This window comes from Syngnathoides biaculeatus, chromosome 12 (genome assembly GCF_019802595.1).
Source record: "Syngnathoides biaculeatus isolate LvHL_M chromosome 12, ASM1980259v1, whole genome shotgun sequence".
Lineage (NCBI taxonomy): Eukaryota > Metazoa > Chordata > Actinopteri > Syngnathiformes > Syngnathidae > Syngnathoides > Syngnathoides biaculeatus.
In genome coordinates, this window is record NC_084651.1 from 17,225,709 (window position 1) to 17,247,168 (window position 21,460).

General features: G+C 39.6%; 2 long non-coding RNA genes across 4 annotated transcripts; one reads left to right on the forward strand and one right to left on the reverse strand.

The window, feature by feature from the left end:
* Positions 1–3,303: 3,303 nt before the first annotated feature.
* Positions 3,304–10,321, reverse strand: LOC133510058 (uncharacterized). Its single transcript, XR_009797504.1, has 3 exons — positions 10,177–10,321; positions 5,504–5,561; positions 3,304–3,957 (listed from the first exon to the last, which is right to left on the reverse strand). It is a non-coding gene; the product is annotated as an uncharacterized LOC133510058 (long non-coding RNA).
* A 7,918-nt stretch (positions 10,322–18,239) lies between these two features.
* Positions 18,240–21,235, forward strand: LOC133510132 (uncharacterized). 3 transcript variants are annotated; one of them, XR_009797529.1, is made up of 4 exons: positions 18,240–18,397; positions 18,865–18,998; positions 20,347–20,450; positions 20,763–21,235. It is a non-coding gene; the product is annotated as an uncharacterized LOC133510132 (long non-coding RNA). The 3 variants fall into 3 exon arrangements; XR_009797531.1 differs by having other exon boundaries at positions 18,240–18,998; positions 20,344–20,450; XR_009797530.1 differs by having other exon boundaries at positions 18,240–18,998.
* The last annotated feature ends 225 nt before the right edge of the window (positions 21,236–21,460 follow it).

Sequence of the window (21,460 nt, forward strand, 5' to 3'; positions counted from 1 at the left end):
ATTTCTGATGATTTCTATAAGATACTCAGCTTCACATGTTTTTGGCCACTGGATAGATGCTCCAAGTATGACTTTCCTGTTAAATATTTATACTCAATGCCTGTTTATTTTCTAACAGGGCTTTAAACAATTGTGTTCATTTTCTATGCCACCAAATATGCATGTGAAAAATGACACAACGGATGCACGGTACCTTCCGCACGAACATATATTTGTATTCGATTAATATTTATCATAGGTACTCACAGGCCACAAAATTCGGTACACCTAAAAAATATAATGTGATAAACTTACAATTTTTATGTTGCGAATGTGTTACAAAATAAATCTTTTGTAATCTGTGTATTCTTTAAAATGTGTCTGTGAGCAAGCTATCGATCTATTAATGGTTTCTCTATAAATTAAAGGTCTACTAATGAACATAACCAGCACAATACTGCGTTCCTTAGCTAATGACATGATCAGCTAGGCAGCCTGAAGTTCAAGAGTGGAACTATTATGTCAAACACCAACGGTAAGCAGAGTTGCATTGTTGCCAGAGATTTACATGAGTGATAGGTTTCTACTAGATTTAGCTTCCGATAAGAATGTTATAATGATATTTACCTCAGTTATTGATGGTGGCTTGGGGTATTTTTGTTGGGTGAGGTCATGAGCCACATTAATAAACAAATGTAATTTAATGTCTTGGCGACGAAATGGAAACTATATGGATGCTCCCTTTAAGTGCGTGGCGGATAAGGTTCAATTAGGCTGTGGCGACTTTGCGACCTAGGCGGAAGTAGAAATGGCAAAATGCCGGGAAGAACGCGCCGACAAGGTTTAGCCAACTGGTTGTCGTTGTAACGAAAGCTGGGCTCGCCATCGTCCCGGCGGTATGCGGGGGACGATGCACTGCTTCAGCCAATCTCATCATGACAAGAAATAGGCAGTATAAATATGGCTTTAATTTTCGTTATTTTCACTGCATGCCACAGACGTGTTAGTAAGAAACATGGGAACTATATTAAATTTAAAAAAAAAACAAGTCTCTTTTAAGATTACTCTGTAAGTGCTTCTCTGGCTGACATCTGGAGACAACGGAGTTGTTATGACATTTACACGTTGCAATTGTTTAGTTATTTCTTAATTAGAAGAAATATGTGACTTAACCATCAAAATTAAATGTATTTTTTTATCACTATAATACAGATGGACAGTTTTAAAAGCACAGCAGAGTGTGATGCGTTTCATTACAGCTCTACAGAACACACCGTAATAATAAAGTTTTCCAACAAGGCTGCATTTGAGTACTGTCCAATGGGTTTTGCCCTTTTCAGACCGTTTTGATTAATTGCAGAATAAAACATTCAATTAATTAAAAAAAGTACTGATGGTTTCATACAGCACGCTAACTTGAACAGGTTACAATTTTCTACACTGACTTTGTTATTAAAATCAGCAAAACAGTTTCACAGCCCAACGTTTGTCTGGACTAAAGTGGACCACATGTGTCTGGTATATGGCGAGCCAGGCAGGAATTGGCGTTTCACTTCAGTCCTGTCAGGCCAGTGGGGGTGGACCCCCACAGGACACAAAATTCATAACCGTGCACATGAACGGTCTATTAGTCTGATTCGGGGGAGGTAGGGCGGGGCGGGGGGTATTCCATAATGCCATGGTAGCACTCTGACCCCCCCATCACACATTGTACGCACCTGCAGGAATTTCAATAAAAGTGAAGAATGTGTCAGGGAAATAATCACCACGCATACACTTTGCATATGGATTTACAAATGACAGCAGATGAAGACTGTAGAAGAAAAACAGAATTCCCCCTTTTGCTTTTTTTCAGAATTTACATGGAAACACAAGTTTATTTGATCACGCAGAAACTGAAATTGAAATGGAATGAACGGTGTATGTTCATCCTTTTCTCGCTGGAACATTCTTGCTGGTTAGCGTGTACTATGAAGCAGGCTGACCAAATACACACATCAAATACATAGACTGACTATGACTGTCCAAACTTAAATACTTCCTGCAAAATCATTTTTTTTCTTTGCACAGGATTTAACATCCAACCATTAACGTGTCCATTATCACTTATGAATATTTCCTGTTAAACAACTTGAATGCAGTACATTTAAATATGAATGTATATTAATTCTTATAATTTGATAGTATTAGTATGATTTATTTAAATGAGATACCTAATGTAATTTTCTCTATCTTTTCTTTCCATGATGTGTGCCATCTCCTTAAAATGGCACACATAAAAGTAAGCGTAGGTATTGTAAGTGTGCTAATCAGTGCTTACTGCTATTACATGCCCACTTGTATAATGAACCAATTACACTGAATTAGTGTGTCAGATGTAGTTTGTGACCTATTGCTAAGTAATAGTACTGAGTAAGGCATTTACGTTGCCTGTACTGATGCATAGCGCAGATGATGTTAAGAGGTGATAAAGACCAAGATTAGGTAATTGCTCTGTAAAAACGAAACCTGCAATCACTGTGTGGCGATTATGTAATGGACCTTGATGATATGGGGGAGGTGAACCCCAGTGATTTTTTTTTTTCACACAACAGAGAATTAGTGAATTTGTATTGGGAAAATGAACACACACCAAAAAAAAAAAAACAGCAGCAAAACATGACCTGATTGCCAAAAATGCTTGTAATAATATTTTAAAATGTGTTCATAGAAAGGCTCAAGTTGGGAAAAAAAAAAGATTTGCTCTTAAATATGCATGCGCAGGTGATTGGAGCAAAGGCCTTCTCCTTTTGTCAATGGACTCCATGGACGGAGTGCCTCTGTTTTATTGTAAGGTGGCATGTTCGCATCCAGTCGGCAGGTAAATGCATAGTGAAGACAAAGACAGTCAAAGTTGTCCAGGTTCTCTTGCTATGCCAGGATTACTTCAAATTACCACAAATGACATAACTGTAGAAGTGCCCCAGTTTTCCAAGTAAGGGTGAAGTGATCAAAGGATTCATATCTGGTTTAATGAGTCATTCCCAGCATCAGTGTACAGGCCCACATATACTTAGACTTGCATGGCTTCATCTTTGAGAAACTCAACTCTCAACTCACCTTTCTTTATAGACTACATTAAAATGCTTTAATAGTGACGTACGTATAACTTGAACATTAATGGAATGTAAAGTCTTTACTGTCATTGTATGTTGCAGCTGCAATGCCAACGGCTCTTTGTCTTTGCGAATATTCAACTTCCATCTCTTCTGTATTTCTTGGTTGCTGGCAACTGCATTAAAGTCAAATATAAAATGAATCACTGAACATATCAGGTGGCACGCAGCAGTGTCGACTGGCGCAGCAAGTTTTTATTTTTGGAGGGGAAAACTAGAAGCTTTTAATTCCATTTTGACGTCGAAATGTACTGTTGAATGGGTCTTATACAGAACACCGCGCGATTTTTCATTCAGATGGCATCCCCGGCATCTTAGAACAATGGTCCCCAACCACTGCGCCACAGACCGGCACTGAAAAAAAAAAAAGGCTCGCCTCACTGATCGAGAGTACAACATTATTACATTTTTAGTCAGTGGTTTATCCTTTAGGTATCACCTTATTAAGAAATAAAACATGATTAGCATCATAAAGTATAACTCTCAATCTATGCTGTTGTCATTTTACTGAAGTGCAAGGTTACACAAATGAGTCACAAATGAGTACACCCAACGAAGTCACCCACCTCTTAATCAAAAACACGTCAGCTACTTCACTTGCACCCAATTTGTTTTATCAGCTGATGAGGTCAGAGCGGTGAGAACACTGTGCAGAACCGGACCTCCCTCGTGCAAGCGCACAATGGACCTGTCTCTACCCTCAGACACCGCGTGCCTCCCCAAAGAGGAGGATCCATCGGCTCCATCGGATCAGGCCGTGCCTCCCGAGCAAAGTGCAGCGGCGCATTGCTGTCACTGTCCACCTCTTCATTGCTTGCACCTGCTAAAACATTTCAGGTATTTGAAGGGCAGGGTAACACATTTGCTTTTCATTTAACCTGCTTTTGCAGACCTTTGAAGTACATAATAGCAGAGCAGCTTGGCCCCCTCCATCCCCTTAATCATTTACCTAGTAAAGGCACATTCTCTCCAGCCAACCCATCAAGCGGAAAACGAGTTTGGCCTGCTATTTCTCCCACCACCAAACCATCTTTCCTCTCTAGCTCTCTCTCTTAACCTGTTTTACTTTGTGTGTGCGCGACTCCCACCCCTTCAGAAACCCCCCGCTTGCAGTAGCTCTCAACTGTACTCTACTTACTGTATGAATGAATGCGGGAGTCGTGGAGCCAATTGTTGGCCACGTCTTGTCCGCGAAAAGCTTCAAAAGATGGTGGAGTTGGCAGCTCACTGACACCACATGAGTAATTAGGACTCATGATTGGAGGACATGTAATATGCCCTATGTATTTTGTCCAAGATAAGAACAATAGCCTTCAGGGCTTCAATAAGGATCATGACAAAGATTGGCTAGCAAATATATTTGGAGAGGAGAGGAATATTTTGTATCAACTGTGATGATGAAACCTTATGCTCTATTTTGGCTGGTGAAAATCCTCATTAGACAGATGGGCTTCTGTGAATGTGTGCATTTGCTTCCAAGGAGTCTGGCGACAATTATAGTCCCAACTCTCAAAAATGCAATATGATTATTCGATGAGCGATAAAACCATTGACTTGTTTTTTTTAACTTTTCCGGGTTAATTGAACCTCCTTTGAAATATGATACAATATTTCCTCAAATTTAAACTATTGTTTGGAATTCCCCTTCGCAACAATCCCCGATGTGAAGAAATGACTCAGAAGTTAATGGACATCATAAAAGCAACTGCTCCCACCCCCCATCCCACAAAATTACAAGCTATAGCTGACTTGGGTATACTTTCACAATCGAATAAGATTCACTCCAAAAGATTTTGCCAATACAAAGATAATTATGTGCAGTTTTCATGTAGTTTCATAGATTTAGTTCTACAACTACAAATGTTTAAGAAGCTGAAAAAAATTTGTTTCTAGGAAATTGTTCTTATTTTTTAGCCTTATTGTTTTGCATTACACAAGCAATCTCGGGAGTCACTGATAGTGTAGTGGTACACACCCCTGCCTTTGGTGCGGGCAGCGTGGGATCAATTCCCACTCAGTGATGGTGTCGTTATATACCCTGCGACTGACTGGTGACGAGTTCATGGTGTAGTCTGCCTTTCGCCCGTAGCTAGATTGGATAGGCTCCAGCTTTCCCGCAACCCTTGTGAGGATAAGGGGCTTGGATCATGACATGATATGCAATCTCATTGCAAGTAAAAATGTAATATTACGCCAGAATCACAAGTAATGAGCCCAAAACAAGTGGTTTGCCATATTGTTACTTTAAGAAAAAACTCAATTGGAGAACTGCTCAATTTAAGAAATTCATGAATGACACCAATCAGTTTGAATGCACCTGTTGACACTAATTAAAGTTGCAGTTCGGATGGTTGAATTGACAAGCTCACCATGCGCCCTGGCTTCCTCCCCAAGATAGCTGGAACAGGCTCCAGCATGCCCATGACCCTTGTGAGGATAAGCGGTACAGAAAATGAATGAATGGATTGTCATCACAGCAGCAATATTCCCTTCTACAATAACAAATAATATACAAACAAACAACAAATTAAGAACCAGTACAAACTATGGCATAATGATCATAAAAACCAGAATGCCACTAAGTAGGGCGCAGACCTCCACCAAAGAGTAACTACTGATGAACTTGAAAACAATTCACAGCGCCTTCCATTCATGTTTGTCAGTTGGCGGCTTCTCGATTAATGGAGGATGGGGAATAGATGGAGCGGCCAATATGATCCTGGGGGTTAGGTCCAACGGTGTTATACGGACTGACGTTGCAGCAAACAAGTTAAAAAAACAACAACAATGCGCCCTTTTCCAGATCATTTTGAAAATAGATGTTATGAAATATAGCTGCTGAAATAATTATTAAACATTTATAACACTATAGAAGGAACTGAAACTGAAGGTCCATGAAAGAAGTCAATGGAACCTGGAGTGATGGGCCAAAATCACACCAAAGCAATGCATGCGGCTAGTTTCTCCACACCGGAGATCATTGCAAACAACGACTTGAAAAAAATAAACGAAATACCAGTTGGCGTGTTCGATACTTATTCCATGTATAATTTCACATTTTTACACACAACTCAATTTCTGAACTCATTTGTTCAACTTTCTTTGTATTAATGGATTACTTGGGTCAGGTCAATAACACTTTTGGAAGTATATTTGTGAGAAAAATGGTAACGGGTTAAATACTTATTTGAGCCGCCCTACAATTAGTAATTAAAATGAAATTGAGTGTCCTTTCATACGCTATTCCTATCGAGTTTTGTGCATTGATGTGTAGCAATCTACTGTGTCTTATTAGTCACGTTGTACAAGTCACATTGAATACTGTGAAAAAGGAAACAAAGACTGCAGTTTTGCACTGTACTGAATGTATTTTCTGTTCCTGTCATTATAATCATGACAGCCACGCAATAGTGTTTGACCTCATCTTAACCAAATTGAACAATTTTCCATAAACATGAATGTTCATGTAAGCTTTACGAGCCCTGCAGTCATGCAGTCCAAAACAATAAGTAGCACCATGTCAAATGTTGGGTTGTGAGGGCATATTAACTTCATAACGACAACGAATACAAATGACAAAACATTGTTTAAGTAACATATCCAGGTTTTATTAGTTACAGTCTATTGCGTTATTTACAAAATCTTACTTAGATCGGATAAAAAGCAGACTCCTGTTTACTTTATATAGTTTTTAATTTATTATATGTCATAAAAATAGCAAGGTCTTCCAAATTGCACTATATTGATATTGAATCGAGTCACACGAGGAAATAATTCAGAAATCGCTAGCAGCTGTTTCCAGTATGGTACACCATATTTACTTCATCACTCCAGTGTTCCAAACCCAGATTCTTAATAACCTCTTGCCTTTGTCTCTTTCCAAATCACATAGCTGTCGAACACTGAGGGAGGAGGAAGGTGAGGGGGGTACCGGGAGGGGGGGACGACGACAACAACACGTATAGACACACACACAAATGACACAAAACAACCAAAAAAAAAACAGTTGGACCATTTATTCCCGGTTTGAGGAAAACTTTGTATATATAGTAACTTGAAATGAACTAGCACTTAAAAAAAAAAAAAAGAGAGACATTTTTACAAGATATTGTCTTAAATGCTCTTTGCACGCTGAGGTTAAGGACCGACCTTGGCTGAATAAAAACAAAAGAATCGAGGTCATGCGAATATGTCGGTTTTGCGCAAGTACTCTTTTGTACATCCTTTCTCACAATTTACCAGGGGCCCCAAGTAGATCTACTTGAATGCTCAATTTAACACAATCATAAGCCAGGACGAGCACCACAACCACCTGGCTCATTTCATCATGAAGACAACCAGGAAGAGGCACACTCTCTTGACCCTTGTTACTAAACGCTTTGAACCCATTTCAATTTAAACTGATACACTGCTACTGAACACAGTGAATCCCTCGCCTCATATCTCACTTTTTCGATATGGTCAACAGTACACTACAGGTCTTAAATACCCAATTCCAAACCTTTTTTATTGTGTAACAGTCACTCACAATTAAAAAATGTACAGGTGTGGTCAGTCATGCTCACAGATAAAGTTGCGAGTGTGATTAGGGATGGAATCTCAAGACCTTAAAATAATTTACTGGATTAATATAGCATAACTGTAAATTAAAAATAAAATAAACAAATACATAACTAAAATAGAAAACAAAATTTTCAAACTCAGAAATTATAATTTCTAATTTCAACTGATATTAGTAGAACATGATATAAAACGGTATTTAACATTCAATGAAAATTCTTGATCTGACCAACTTTATCTGAAGAAAAATTAAACGCACTGGCCTGTCAAGGAATAAACACGAACGGTCTATACTCGCAATGTTTTGAAAATGCTGAAAGTTTAGTTCAACATAACCGGCGTTAGTGGCAACAAGCTAGCGATACATTGGAACAAATATTCCTGTCGGCAATCGTGATGTATTGTTATAATCTAGTCTAATTTATGGCGGTATCTATTGTCAATCCATTGATGAAAGCTGGCAGTAGATGATATATATCTTCATAAAGCATGTAGAGGGGAAAAGCTTTCAACTTCAAGATAACGCGTGCCATGGCGAAAATGACCGCTAGAACCTCGATCAAGTCAAAGTAAATCACAATCTCATACGTTTTATAGTTAGCAGGGCGCACGCCGCGACTGCAATAAATAGGAGGCCGCCTTGCTAGAACACGCCTTTATGTGCGTGCGCTCGAAGTATTGGCCACAGCTGAATCAAGCGCCGAGGTGGATGATAGTCGAACGTCTTTTTCTCGGGTGGTAGGGGGCGGGGAGGGTGGTAGGGGGCGGGGAGGGTGGGGGGGCACGCCGTCACACGATCAACCAAAACTGCCTCACGGTCGACGCATTGACCACCCCTGGTGTAACTGAATTTCCTTTGACATGGCTCATGATGTTGACGACTTTCGACGTAAATGCGCTCGCAGTACGTGAAGCAGCTCTGAACAAGCGCTTTCGGCCTAACTTCTGTACATGCTCAGTACGGTTATCTTGCATTTCCTGTTTCCAGGTGAAGACTGATTGTTTGGGAGCAGGCTTGTTTAGTTGACAACGTTTATGAAATAAACATGTAAATAGATGTCAAGACTACACAAAATAAACAACGTCTTTCAATATATTTTTTTTCGATTTGTGACATGTTTTATGTGTGTGATTTTTCGTGCTCGACTGTGCAGATTTGCAAGCGTAAAGGCGTGCGAGTGCGGTCGAGCACGTCAAATGTGAGTGACTGGTGTAACATCTACATTCAAGTGAGCCAAATCTGATATCACTGGGTATATTTACAGAGGACCAGAAACAGTTGCACAAATGCCCAAAATGTAACTAAGCAACGACACGCTGATACTCTATAGTACATTACATGACATTCTTTTTAGTTCGGCTTGGAGTGACTTCCCACAATCGTCTCAAAAGACCTATAGGCTGCGTTTGCCATCATTTTCGCTTCAAACGCGAAGCTTTGGCTGTAGTTTTTAGTAGCGGTGGGATTTTTGTTGCGTAGCCTGCAGTCAGGCCCACATTGACAAGGTATTTCGGATCCGTCTGCTTACTTGTAAGTCACTCAGTGTGTTTGCACGCATAAAGTAATTTGCTTACTGACATAGTTCATTTTCTTTCTCCACATCCTAGTTTCTGTATATACTGGGAGGAATTTGATATTGAGCTTAACTAAGTCGACAACAAAGGTTCTCTCGTAATTATTGGAAATCGATGAAAGTAAAGTCAAGTTTGATATGAGTGGTTTAAATAGTTTTCAGGGCTTGCCTTGATTGAAGTATTTGAAAACAAACTTGGCTGTGTGGGCATTATTAAACGCATCAATTACTAAAGTCCATGAGGTCTAAATTGTATGTACATTCTAACTTGACTGAAGTTTATTTATGGAACGCTTTTCTTGGGAAGGTCAATTAAATATTCTTGGGGTTGATTCTGGAGATTTCGTACACAACAAGGTCCAATATTGGATATTGGATGGATGTGAATAAATGAGAGAGGAATTTGGTTTCCATTCTGGGTGTATTAACATGCATTTTCAAAGTCTGGTTTCAATCGAATTCTAATCCAAATTTGACGGAGACCTGATTCTAGTCACTTTGTCTCCCTTGTACATGACCTGGATCTTGGAGTGTAAATCCAGCGACAGAAGCAACATTTGTGCTCAGATATCAGAAAGGATACAGAGATGAGAACAAGGAAAACAATGTGTTAACTGTATAAAAGAAGCTTGATTCATCATTCAGATAAAAGTAAATGGAGGGGATCTATGTCTGCAGTCGAGCAGAATCTCCATTCAAAACACTTCAAAAGTTCCCCAAGAGAAAGAGGAGATTTTTCCTTCTTAGTATCCGTTTGTGCTGATTGTTCTTGCTCAGTTATGTCAAGCAGAACTAAAGAGCTTGTTAAAAAGGTCCACTCCTCCTGTTAAATAAATCCCAAATAATAGGGAAGGGGTACACACAAAGATGAAAAGGGGACATGGGGCTTAAAATCAAATAAATCTCACCTGGATCCCGAGTAAATGCCGGCAGAGCGCTCCTTATATTGTGCTCAAATTACTTCATTTGTTCCCTAAAACATTTTAATCCTGATTGACCTCAAACTTCCCGTGAACCAGGGCCCCAACAAAAGGCCGCCCACTGTCCTCGCAGTAAATCTGTTGTCTCCCTTCTGGGCCCTCAACAGGGGATCGTAGATCAGCACTGCTCTGCAGCTTGCTTCAATTTACTCAATTAACTCTGGTAAAGCATTTGTAAGTTCTACAGCTGTTGGTTTATTATCAAGGACTAAAATGCACACCAGCCAGTTCAGGAGCACACGGTTGAGAAAAGGTTCACAACGAGGGATCGGGGCAAACTCATTTCAATCCCTTTCGTCAGCATAACGAGTGTGAGACATATTGCAGATTACGATAATCGAATGACTTAAACATTGCATATTTGCGGGTGCAGTCATGTTATATTATAACTACCTTGAGAGAAGTCTTCCCGTTCTCAACATTTCTTTTAGATAGTAAGATAACAAGCCTAACTAACACATTGAATGACAGAGTCCAACACACAATATGAATTACTTCCGCTGCTGCAGCTGTTTGACTTGCAACCAGGCTTTACAAATAAAGTTCTCAGATGATCTTAGCCACATGAACTGGGTTAGTCCCTGGGCCTGAATCATATACAGATGACAAACCTCATGAGGCTAACTTTAAATCATGACCACAACATTATTGCAATATGTACCCTTATCTATAAAATGACCTTGCCTGCTATATCAGCCATAAAATATAGCACGCATTTATCACATTCCACTTATCGCGAAATCTTGGATTCGATCAAACAAAACTGGATTTCCATATCTACTGCTAACCTATGTTGGATGAATCAAACGGAAAGTGATGTGAGGAATGTCAAGCATACAACAAGGAGGAGGATGCTAATATTAACCAGGTGGTGTTTGCCATCATCGTAAAACATTGGATGGGCCAGCGCCATGTGTGCCCATATATTAACAAGAGAGGCCAGCAAAGTTGCAGCGAAAGAGCAGCAACACAAGATGACATTCATAGTGCTTTAAAATAAGATTTGGACAAATGATATTTTCCTCTGTCAAGCTCACGGGCCAGCTAAAAGCCCGGCTATGCAGAACGAGGTCTCACCTCTGCACTCGAGGTTCGGAGGCTCGGCGTTATTTTAACAGCTTGCCACTTGTATGATTTGTACGTGAAAAAAAAATGGATTGCTCGCACGCAGCTACCTCCGCTCAAGTCACGCACATTCAGTATTTATAATGATCCCTCCACAAAAAAACATGTACACATTCTTTTGGTACTGTGACATTTCTTTGAAACAGTTCCTAGACTCCAACACAAAAAGAGTACTAAATAGAAGTCAGACCTCCGACATAATCTAACAGTCCTGCCAGATTTCTCCCTCCGAGCTTTGTGCTTACAGAGGAATAGTTCCGTATGCGTTGAAGGTAACTTTCCGGATAAATTGAGACATAACCTAAAAGTTGCTTTGCTGTATTGCTTAAAAAAACAGCGACTAAATTCTCTAATTAAACAACTCAAAAGCACCTCGCCAAGAAAATTCACACATTCAAATATATCAAAAACAATACCTAAAAATAGAAGACCAAAGATCCGTTCCTTTGTTTGGGAAAAGACATGTTACAAAAACAGAGCCAGAAACGCAATTCTGAACATTTGTTCAACTCTTGATAAAGGTCGAAAACAAATATCTTAAAAATTATATATTTCTTAATAGCGACAATGTCAATAATGTTCCAGTCCTGTGCTGTAGTTAGCAATAATGCATAATAGATAGATAGATATTCTCGACAGACAGACAGACAGAGGGAGAGAGACATGGATGGATAGAGACATGGATGGATAGATAGATAGATAGATAGATAGATAGATAGATAGATAGATAGATAGATAGATAGATATAGATAGATAGATAGATAGATAGATAGATAGATAGATAGATAGATAGATAGATAGATAGATAGATAGATAGAGGGTTACATTTCGATGACAATAATACATTCAAAAAATATATTCACAATCCAGATCAACACCAAATGGAATTGGTGGGCTGATTTTGAAATTAGGTTACATAAAAAAAGAGGTAATTCTATTGTTTTTTTTGTGTGAACCACAAAGGTCAGTGGTGCAGACACCAGCCATCACTATTATGTGATAATAAATGCTCTTGTAGAATTTCAATGCAATTAAGGGGCCAACATATAGTCTATACATTTACACAGATATGATCAGCAGATTTAGTAAAACATTGATGTGGGAATCACAAAACCGATTAAATATAAATTATAACTCAAATTCAAGGGATCATTAAAGCACTAAATAGTAATATATTACATGTTCTTTTATGAAAAGTAAAAGTACAAATTCCCCGCTAATGATATTCCCGGTGGAAAGAATGTAATTTATTCACGTTAATGCGCCTTATTGTCATTTCAAGGTGTATTGCACAGAATTACCAAACAAATTTCATTGTTAATCCATCTGCTTGGAAAAAAACAAGATCTTGTTCAATATGCTATGAGTCAGCTTGATCCAATTACGATAGAACAGAGACATTTGTAATCATTTGCCATCACGGCACCCCTGCAACCTACACATATGCACGCACGCACGTACAAAAACTGTCTTACGCTATTTGGAGGAGAGCATGAAACTTGTGCCTGGCGAGCGCCCGAGAAATGCAAACAGTTTCAAATGAAGTAGTGACCCCAGAGACTCCGAGGTCATCGGGTCTCCGTTTAAGAAATGGAAATGACACGTTCACCCGAGGGCTTTGTCCCATAACTTTTTAGGGGAAGAATGAGGCCTGCTATTTTACTTCCCTGGCTTCGCGGATGTGAGTGAGAAGCGAGAATGAAAGTGTCATAAACTTGTTTTCCTTCTGTAGAGCTTCTTTGCTGTCTCCTCAATCACTTGTGAAGGGTTGAGCAACCATCTTCACCAGAGCATGCAACTGCACTTGTTCGATAAAAAAAAAAAAAAAAATATATATATATATATATATATATATATATAATGTAATGATCATAGTATAAGGCACATTGAATCCAGCAAAAACATTTAGCATTCTCTTCTGTTATTACAATGCGTAAGTAGATTTTAATCAAAATGGCAAATCTCAGAGCGTTTACCCTCCCTCACATTCTTATAATGTTTTGCCACTTTCTTGCATAATGTTAACGATAACCATTCAACAAATAAAACAAATACAAATTCACTAGAAATGCACATTTGGCTGATGTATGAATAATTTGGGGCTTAGCTAACTATGTAATCAGGTTGGAGTGGCATTTGGTGAAAAACTGACATGCTTAGGAGTTTGAAAATGTCCTAAAATTATTTGTGGCTCATTTCCATTTTACAACTGATCACTTGTAAAAAAAAAAGATACTTTTATATCTGCAGCAGGGTATTCACAATTAAGAACATAAAAAATATGAATATTTTATTTGTATAGTGTGGCAGTGGAAGCTCGTAGCTCAGTGGTTAGAGCACTGGTTTGGTAAACCAGAGGTTGTGGGTTCGTGTCCCACTGGGGCCTCCACTCCCTGAGAAGGGTTGTGTCAGGAAGGGCATCCGGTGTAAAAATTGTGCCAAACATATGTGCGTTCATCTGAGAAGATATGCTCTGGCGACCCCGAAAGGGACAAGCTGAAAGAATTACAATTTGTATAGTGTGGCACTTTTGACTGAGAGGACTCGCAAAGTGCTTCACAAAGTTAGTCAAATAAAACTAAATAACATTTTACAGTTAATAAAAAACAAATTATACAAATTAAATGTCTTACATTAATACAGAAATGCATTAGGTGTATATCTAATTCATCCAAGCTATTGAATGATAATCAAAGAAGGCAATACAGCAGACCAACGTTTATACGTTAATATCAGCATTTTGTATGAAATCAGTTGCAAGTTTCTGCTGCTTGCAGTATTTTAATGAATGATACGCGATTAATACTTCAAGGGTCAAAACTATCCCTGTGAGGCTCCTGTACAGCATACTGCTGTGTACGTGCCACAATTCAGCAACCCGAGGTAAGTATGTGGTCTGCGTCTGGTTAACGGAGCATATCTTAATCTTCTTTCGGGGAGTGAGCTCAACATCTGTGGCGTTCAAACACGATTGATGGGGAGCACTCCTTGATTTTCTCTCTCATTTTTTTTTTTTTACCCTTGCCCTTTCCAGTGCCCTTCCCGTGACGTAATGACATTAACAATTAGCTCTCATTAATTTACCAAAAACAAATAATAGCCTCGGAATATATCCCTCTGAGCATATGGTTCTGATTTCCTAAACGTTTGTCAGTGGCCGCTGTTTGGTTAATCCTTTGGCCAAGGTGGCGTGGCCAAGGGAGGTCATGACTTTCTCCTCCCTTCAACTTGTTTCCTCTCTGAGATCTGAAGGATATGGCTAGCTTTCCTTCTTTGCATCAATTTTTACTCTGTAGTTCAATAAAGTTGTGCTGACGGTAAATCGGTTATTGAGCTATTACCACGACGGCAGGTCATTTTTCGTAAGATTGAATTAATGACATACAGAAAAACACAAACAGTTGTGAATCGAAGTCCTGCATATTAACTGTACAGTTTCTATCTTGATTTTGCATGTAATCAAAATGGATCAAGGCAGTCGTGAAGCAAGTCTGCCACTTTGAATTATGAATTATTCGTATAGATGAGAAAATGGAAATAATATAATGCAGCAAATTTCTGAACTACACATTGATTTTCTATACTGCATATCCTCATTGGGGGTTGCAGGTGATCTGGAGCCCATCCCAGTTGTTTTTGGGCTAAACCCTGGACTGGTCTGGTCGGCAGTCAGTGGCAGGGCACACGCAGTACTGTGTGTACAAACAACCATTCACACTCGCATTTACGCTTAAGGACAATTGAGAGTATCCAGTGATGCTAACATGCAGATTTTTGGAAAAGGGGAGGAAACCACACAAGCATGGCGAGAACATGCAAAGGAAGGCCGGATCCAGGATTTGAACCTCAACCTTAGAACTGCGAGGTGGGCGTGATAACCACTCGACCACTGTGTCAATTATTTCCGAACATCATACATATACTTAAACAGTATCATAAACAACACACTATTTCACAAATACCACCTAAAAAAAAATTAAAAAATACAAGCTGTCCAAGTGCCACAATCCTGACCAACATTATCATACAATAGCATAGTAGGCCCAGGTGTTCATCAAAATTAGGGTAAGGTTTTATTCCTAAAAAGTACTTTTGTCAAAATTGTAAGTCACATGCACAGTTTGAATATTAACACTGCGTGTAAATAAAGGAAAATACACGCGAAAAAATTGTTGAATGTAATAGTGGACTGAAATGTGAAAAGCAATGCAATTTTTTGCTTGCGTACCACTAGTGGTACTTGCAGATAACTTTGAGAATAACTACATTTGAGAGGATTATCAGTGGTATGCATTATATTAATCTTGTCAAACATGCATTTACAGATCAGAAAATGTACTTACAATTTATCATTATAAGTAATCACTTTATGAATATATTTTTTTTAAATTAGGAATGTAATTAGTTCCACTACTACGACACCCAACTAAAGTTTATAATCATCATACTCAACTGTAATATAGGAGAGATCGTTTTTTAATTCAGCAAATATTCTGTCCGAATATTTTACGCCCCACTTAAACTTTCACGTGTGACATCAACACTTACGGCTCATTGGTTAACAGGAACAGATTATACTGTTTTCCCCAAAATATTTATAAAAGTGCTAATGTGTTTAGTAAAACATAATTCATCTCAATTTCGTCAAACAGAAAGCCATGAGAGGATGTCTGAGGATCAAGTGTACAGTACGCGCTTGTAGAGTAAAGTCAACAGCAATGATTTTGGAAAAGACAAAAATCTTCCTGTGGACTTCTGTGTCTTCGTGATAGCGGCGAATGTGCTGCTTTTGTGATTGCTTGCACTTCTATCCTGTTTACTTGGGAATAAATCTCCAGCTTCACCTTCTGGTCGCAACCCAGTAATTCCTGTAGCGAAATCAAGGACCTTGAAGCGTGTTAATGCTCACATATTGAAGTCTTGGAGAGTGCGGCTGAGATAGACAACCTATAAGTATAATAGTGTGAGGATAAGAAAGCCTGGGCAGCATTTTATGTAATAAAGTACCTAAACACTGGTATGACTCATTTCTGGACTGCACACTGGACTTCTGACGAACCAAGCAGTCTTGCATGCTATTGTAATTTTGAGGAGGACATTTTGTAGGTTTAATTTTCTATATGAAATAGTTGCTCATACACAAGCACGTGCACGGTGTCATATGACATGCCGAACGAAGCATGGGATGATGAAAATGGCTTATTGGAATACTTTCTAGTACTATGATTATTCGATGCTATCTCAGAACAGATTGGGTACATTCATATCTGGTATCTCTCTACTTTTTAAAATACTGTAGCAGGGGCGTTACTTGGTTTATGGATGGGGGGGGCTTGGCCCTCAGGAGCTGTATCAGATGTGAGTGAATGTACTACCTAGCGAGTAGCCAGTGATTGCAGTTATACCATACAATCGTGTATGTCGACACCACAACACATTCAAAATCACAATCCACATTTCAAATTAAAAATCTCATTCCTGAAATGTTGTTGTTCTTCTACAATTATTGCATAGCACAGAACGTCACACAATTTGATGAACATCGCTTAGCAACGTAAAGTGAAAAAAGGATTGGCCTATTATGTGATAATCATACACCATATCAGTTATGTACATGCTCCAAGTGATTCTATTAGCACAATAAAGCAACATCTTTCTTTTTTTTTTCTTCCTCTCACATAGCTCTACAGCTGCATAAATGAATGGGCTTAGGGGATTGTAGAGAATGGAATTTCTCATTTGATTTATATGATAGACCTGCTGGTGACCCCAACCTACTGTTGGAAGCCTGCCATCACCCCATTCAGTAAACACTTGGAAGTGACCAGATGAAGTTTTACTCCACTTTTGGGTCATTCTGGGTAGGTCGGCCATTTTAGCGGACTTGAGTTTGGCAGGTGTATGAATAAATATGTCAAGCACTCGAGTACATGAAGATTCATTTATTGAACTGGAACAAAACAGCCCGAGAATTGATATATGAATGCTTAGGAATTAAGGGGAAGAATGAAGATGTGCTCAAAATGAAATTATTAGTGGGTTTACACAGCGTAAATTTAAAAGAGCCTTATATAAGTAAATGTGAAATGGCCCACGACTCAAGTTTGGTTGGCAGTGACACACTCTGTGAGCTGTCAAAACCTTCCAAGGAGGACTTGTGCTGGCAAGCAGGATAAGCAGATAAGAAAATAGTGACACAAAGTAGATTATGACCTCTGAAAGCTCAAGTTTTGCCACACAGTTGAACGGGTGCCAATTGTATCTGCATTAAAATGCTACTGTAACCCAGTCGGTCCAAGGTGGGAAATGATTTCACTTGCAAATATGCTTTTATTCCAAGAAAGAGTATAATTGTGCAAATAAAACGAGATTATCTCGACAATCCTCAAAAGTAGCCAAGCATCCTTATAGGAAAAGATTGATCATTTGCCAAAAAAAAAAAAAAAAAAAAAAGAAAAAAAAAAGGACCTTGGCATGGGAGCATGTACTCAACCTTGGGGTTCAGGTTATTTTAAGGAAAGCCAATCTTTGATCAGCCAAGCTGAAATGACGAAGATAAGTGTGGGCTACATCTCTCAGCAGGACCGCGCACCAGTCTGCTATTGCTATTTCCTCTTTGGTTTCTTAAGAGTGGTAAATAGTTGCTGCCCCCTCCTCTCCCCCAGTCCACCTCCCACCCCCCTTATCTACACCCCACTTTCTTCTGGAGATCTCTGTCACTTTAATCCACAGAGTCTGCTGCTGGTTAACAAGGAAATCCTGTGTCAATTATCACCAACCACTTCCTGCTGGGAGAGTGACGGGGAATCAAAGGGGCCCGAGAGTTTTTCACACCACAGAGGAGCAGTAGGCCTAATTAAATGGCCCTTGTGTCCTGCTGGCTGCCCATGGCCGGGTGACAGATAGTCCAGCCCAACGATAACCTCCTTCAGCTGATGACTGTTTGGATAGGGGAGAAAGTGGTGCCCCAAGGTTGGCAGATTGTGATCCAGGGAGCCCAAATTGACTCATCTCTAAGCTGCTGGTATTACGGGGCGAAATGATAGATAAACTCTTTGAAATGCTAGTAATGATAATGTAATGTGGATACACCAGATGCACCGGAATCTTTTAATTGAGAAGATACGAGGTTTTCCGTATGTTTTTAAACATTGCAAGCTTTAGTGTTGGCCAAGTTACTTTGAAAATATTAAACAGTATTAGTACCAATAACTACTGTCACTAGAACCACAGAGTCACGGTTTGAGCTCCTCCGCAGACAAAAAAAAAAAAAAAAAAGGTAACTAGTCGTGGAGAGATGTCTGCTTCTTGATTGCTGTCAAGGAGCCCTTGAGCAAAGCCCGACGCCACCCCTTTCCCCTAGCTCAAAAGGCGCAGCACTGTTTTTGTGCCCAAAATCTCTCTTTAAATTCCTGATTAAGTGTGATCTAGTTGTCAGTATGCTATCGGTCCAGCAATCCATGTATTTACTACACTGCTTATCCTCACTAGGGTGTTGGGAATGTGCAAGAAAGTCCGAGTATTACGTGGAGCAAACCCATGTAAGCAGGGGAACAAAATCCAAACTCCACACAGTAAGGCTGAAGAGTGGATTCCACCCCCTATCCTGAGACTGTGTCAGCCACGTAAGTATAAAATAAATAAGAATATAAGAGAAATAGGAACAAGTGTGACTAGACGTTAGAGTTCTGAGAATTCAGGAGAACAGCCTGGGGGGAAAAAGCGGATCTCCTCCTTTGGTCCTAAAAGCCCAGACACTATAGCCTGAATAAGAATCTGTATTTATAAGAATGTGAGTGTGAACGGTTATTTGTCTATACATGGCCTGCAATTGGCTGGCACCCAGCCCAGGGTGTGACCTGCCTCTTATGCAAAGTCAGCTGGGATAGGCTCCAACTCTCTAGCAACCCTAATGAGGATAATCTGTCTAGAAAATAGATCAATGGATGCATCAAGAGTGGCATACTGTGAAGGAAACCCAACTCACAGCAATGTGGGAACAATACATACTGACTGAATTCCTGAAATAGCCCTGAAGATGATTTTATAATCCCAGCAGGATGTTTTTTGTATGGGTCCAAATTGTGGAATGTTAGAAGAAAAGACATTATCTGGTTACCAGACCAGGCTTGAAATGCATTGCAAAATGCTGTACTGAGATTGTTACAGGTGTACTACTGAAAGAAAAATTTCGTTGTGAGCCAAATACAGGCAATCTCCAAAATGTTTCACAGAATGATTATTATAATGATCATTAATATTCCAAAACCCTCGTTGCATCATTTGCTCGTGAGAGAGTGAGGCATTGATCTTATGATTCGATATGCTATGAATTCACCGATCACTTTTAGGTAGTGGCAACGTAAGGTTCAAACTGTTTTTTTTTAAAATCAACATTGCGCATCATGAGGTCAGTCTGGCTGCCTTGTCGGTGCCATGTTGCTTGCCTCATGTCCCATTAGGCTATCAGCCTCGTTGCCAAGACAAACGTGAAAAAATCGTAGCTTCCTAAACTCACCGAAATAATCCCTTTAAATACTACCCGTGTGAAACATACATCAATGGAGTGTGAATGGTTGACCGAATGAGGCATTTAGAAAGTGTAAATGTAGAACAATAAAAATGTGTCCACCGGATGAGGAACGTATATGTAATATAGTGGTTTCTAATCCTGTTCTTGGAAGAAGTACCCCCACCCCGACCACACTTATGCATTGTTCACGTTTGCATTTTTATTGAGTGGAAGTGGGGTTGCAGAAAAACCAATTTACTAACTACGGGACATCGTCTGTTTGGCCGTTTATCTCCGACACACCACCCCTCAGTCCAGTGTTGACAGTACATGATATTCCATTAATCTGCCTAATGAAAATTTAACCAGTGTTATAAACACATAATTGGCCATTATCCTCTCAAAGATCCTGAATAAATTACTTGGGCGTTTTTTTTTTTTTTTGTGCCTTCTAAAAGAAGAAGCCATCCCCTCCTGATTGATGTTAGAATAAACGCGGGGCCGGCACCATCGCAGCGAGTGGGTCTCCGCTAAGCCTGTGATTGACTTAATGAGAGTCTTTGGGGTGAGTAAATGTTCCAAATTGCTCAGTCATTAGCTTTTGCTCGGCTGTCTGAAGATACCCCCGGATCTGCAGCGCGGTCTCTCCTCTTGTACCATTCCGCCTGCAATTACATTTTCATTTAGAGCAAACCTCTGAAGTCCGATAGGCAGGCCCCTTTTCATTATGCTGGACTCCTTTTTCCTTTTCTATCTAAATGGTGTGAAATGTCTCTTCATTTAGAGCAATTAAAGTTGAAAAAGATGGCTCTGTAATGAATTATCATACAAATTATTTACTTCATGCTGCAATCTCTCTCCCCCTCCTCGACACTAGGGTGAAACCAGATGGGGAACGACGGTGGTACGGATGCAGTGGGAACTAACTTTCGAGCTACTTCACTTTAAATGTATCCACATTTTGCTGAGGTTCAGACTCCCTCGGCGTGTCTCGCAAGAACCTCGGTCCTGTAAATGGCATGATGGAGGATGGGGAACGCAACATCATATGTCGTCGATACAGCTCATTTCACTTCATTTGAGGAGATGTCTAAGCCCTTCTTAATTAAAGACAAGCTTATGGTTTTGAATTAGCTCATTTAATTGAGGGAGGCAGTCCTTGTCTGTAAGACAGTAGAGAATACATCTCAAGTTTCCTTCTGGAGGCTGTTGGCTGACACATAAATACAGGGAGAGTTCACAACTATCACAGCAGCCCCATCCATACCTCTGGGATGGCTTTTCCCTCTCTCCTGGTCTTCTCACTCTGCCAAAGACTCCCTCCTTTAGCTCTCACCAGCAGAGAAGCTATTCAACTCATAGTCAAGCTGTTTTTTTTCCTTCAGCACCCGGTGAATATTGGGCTTATGTTTTTTGTTTGTTTTTGTCAACTGATACAATATGGAGTATATTTTCTATATCTTTTTAAAAATGTTTGATGTCCTCTATTTTCAAATGAATGGTTAGGATGACTAAAGCTGGTGAGGATGAAGTGACCTGTCACCATGGAGACAGTAGCTTGTACTTCATGCCAGA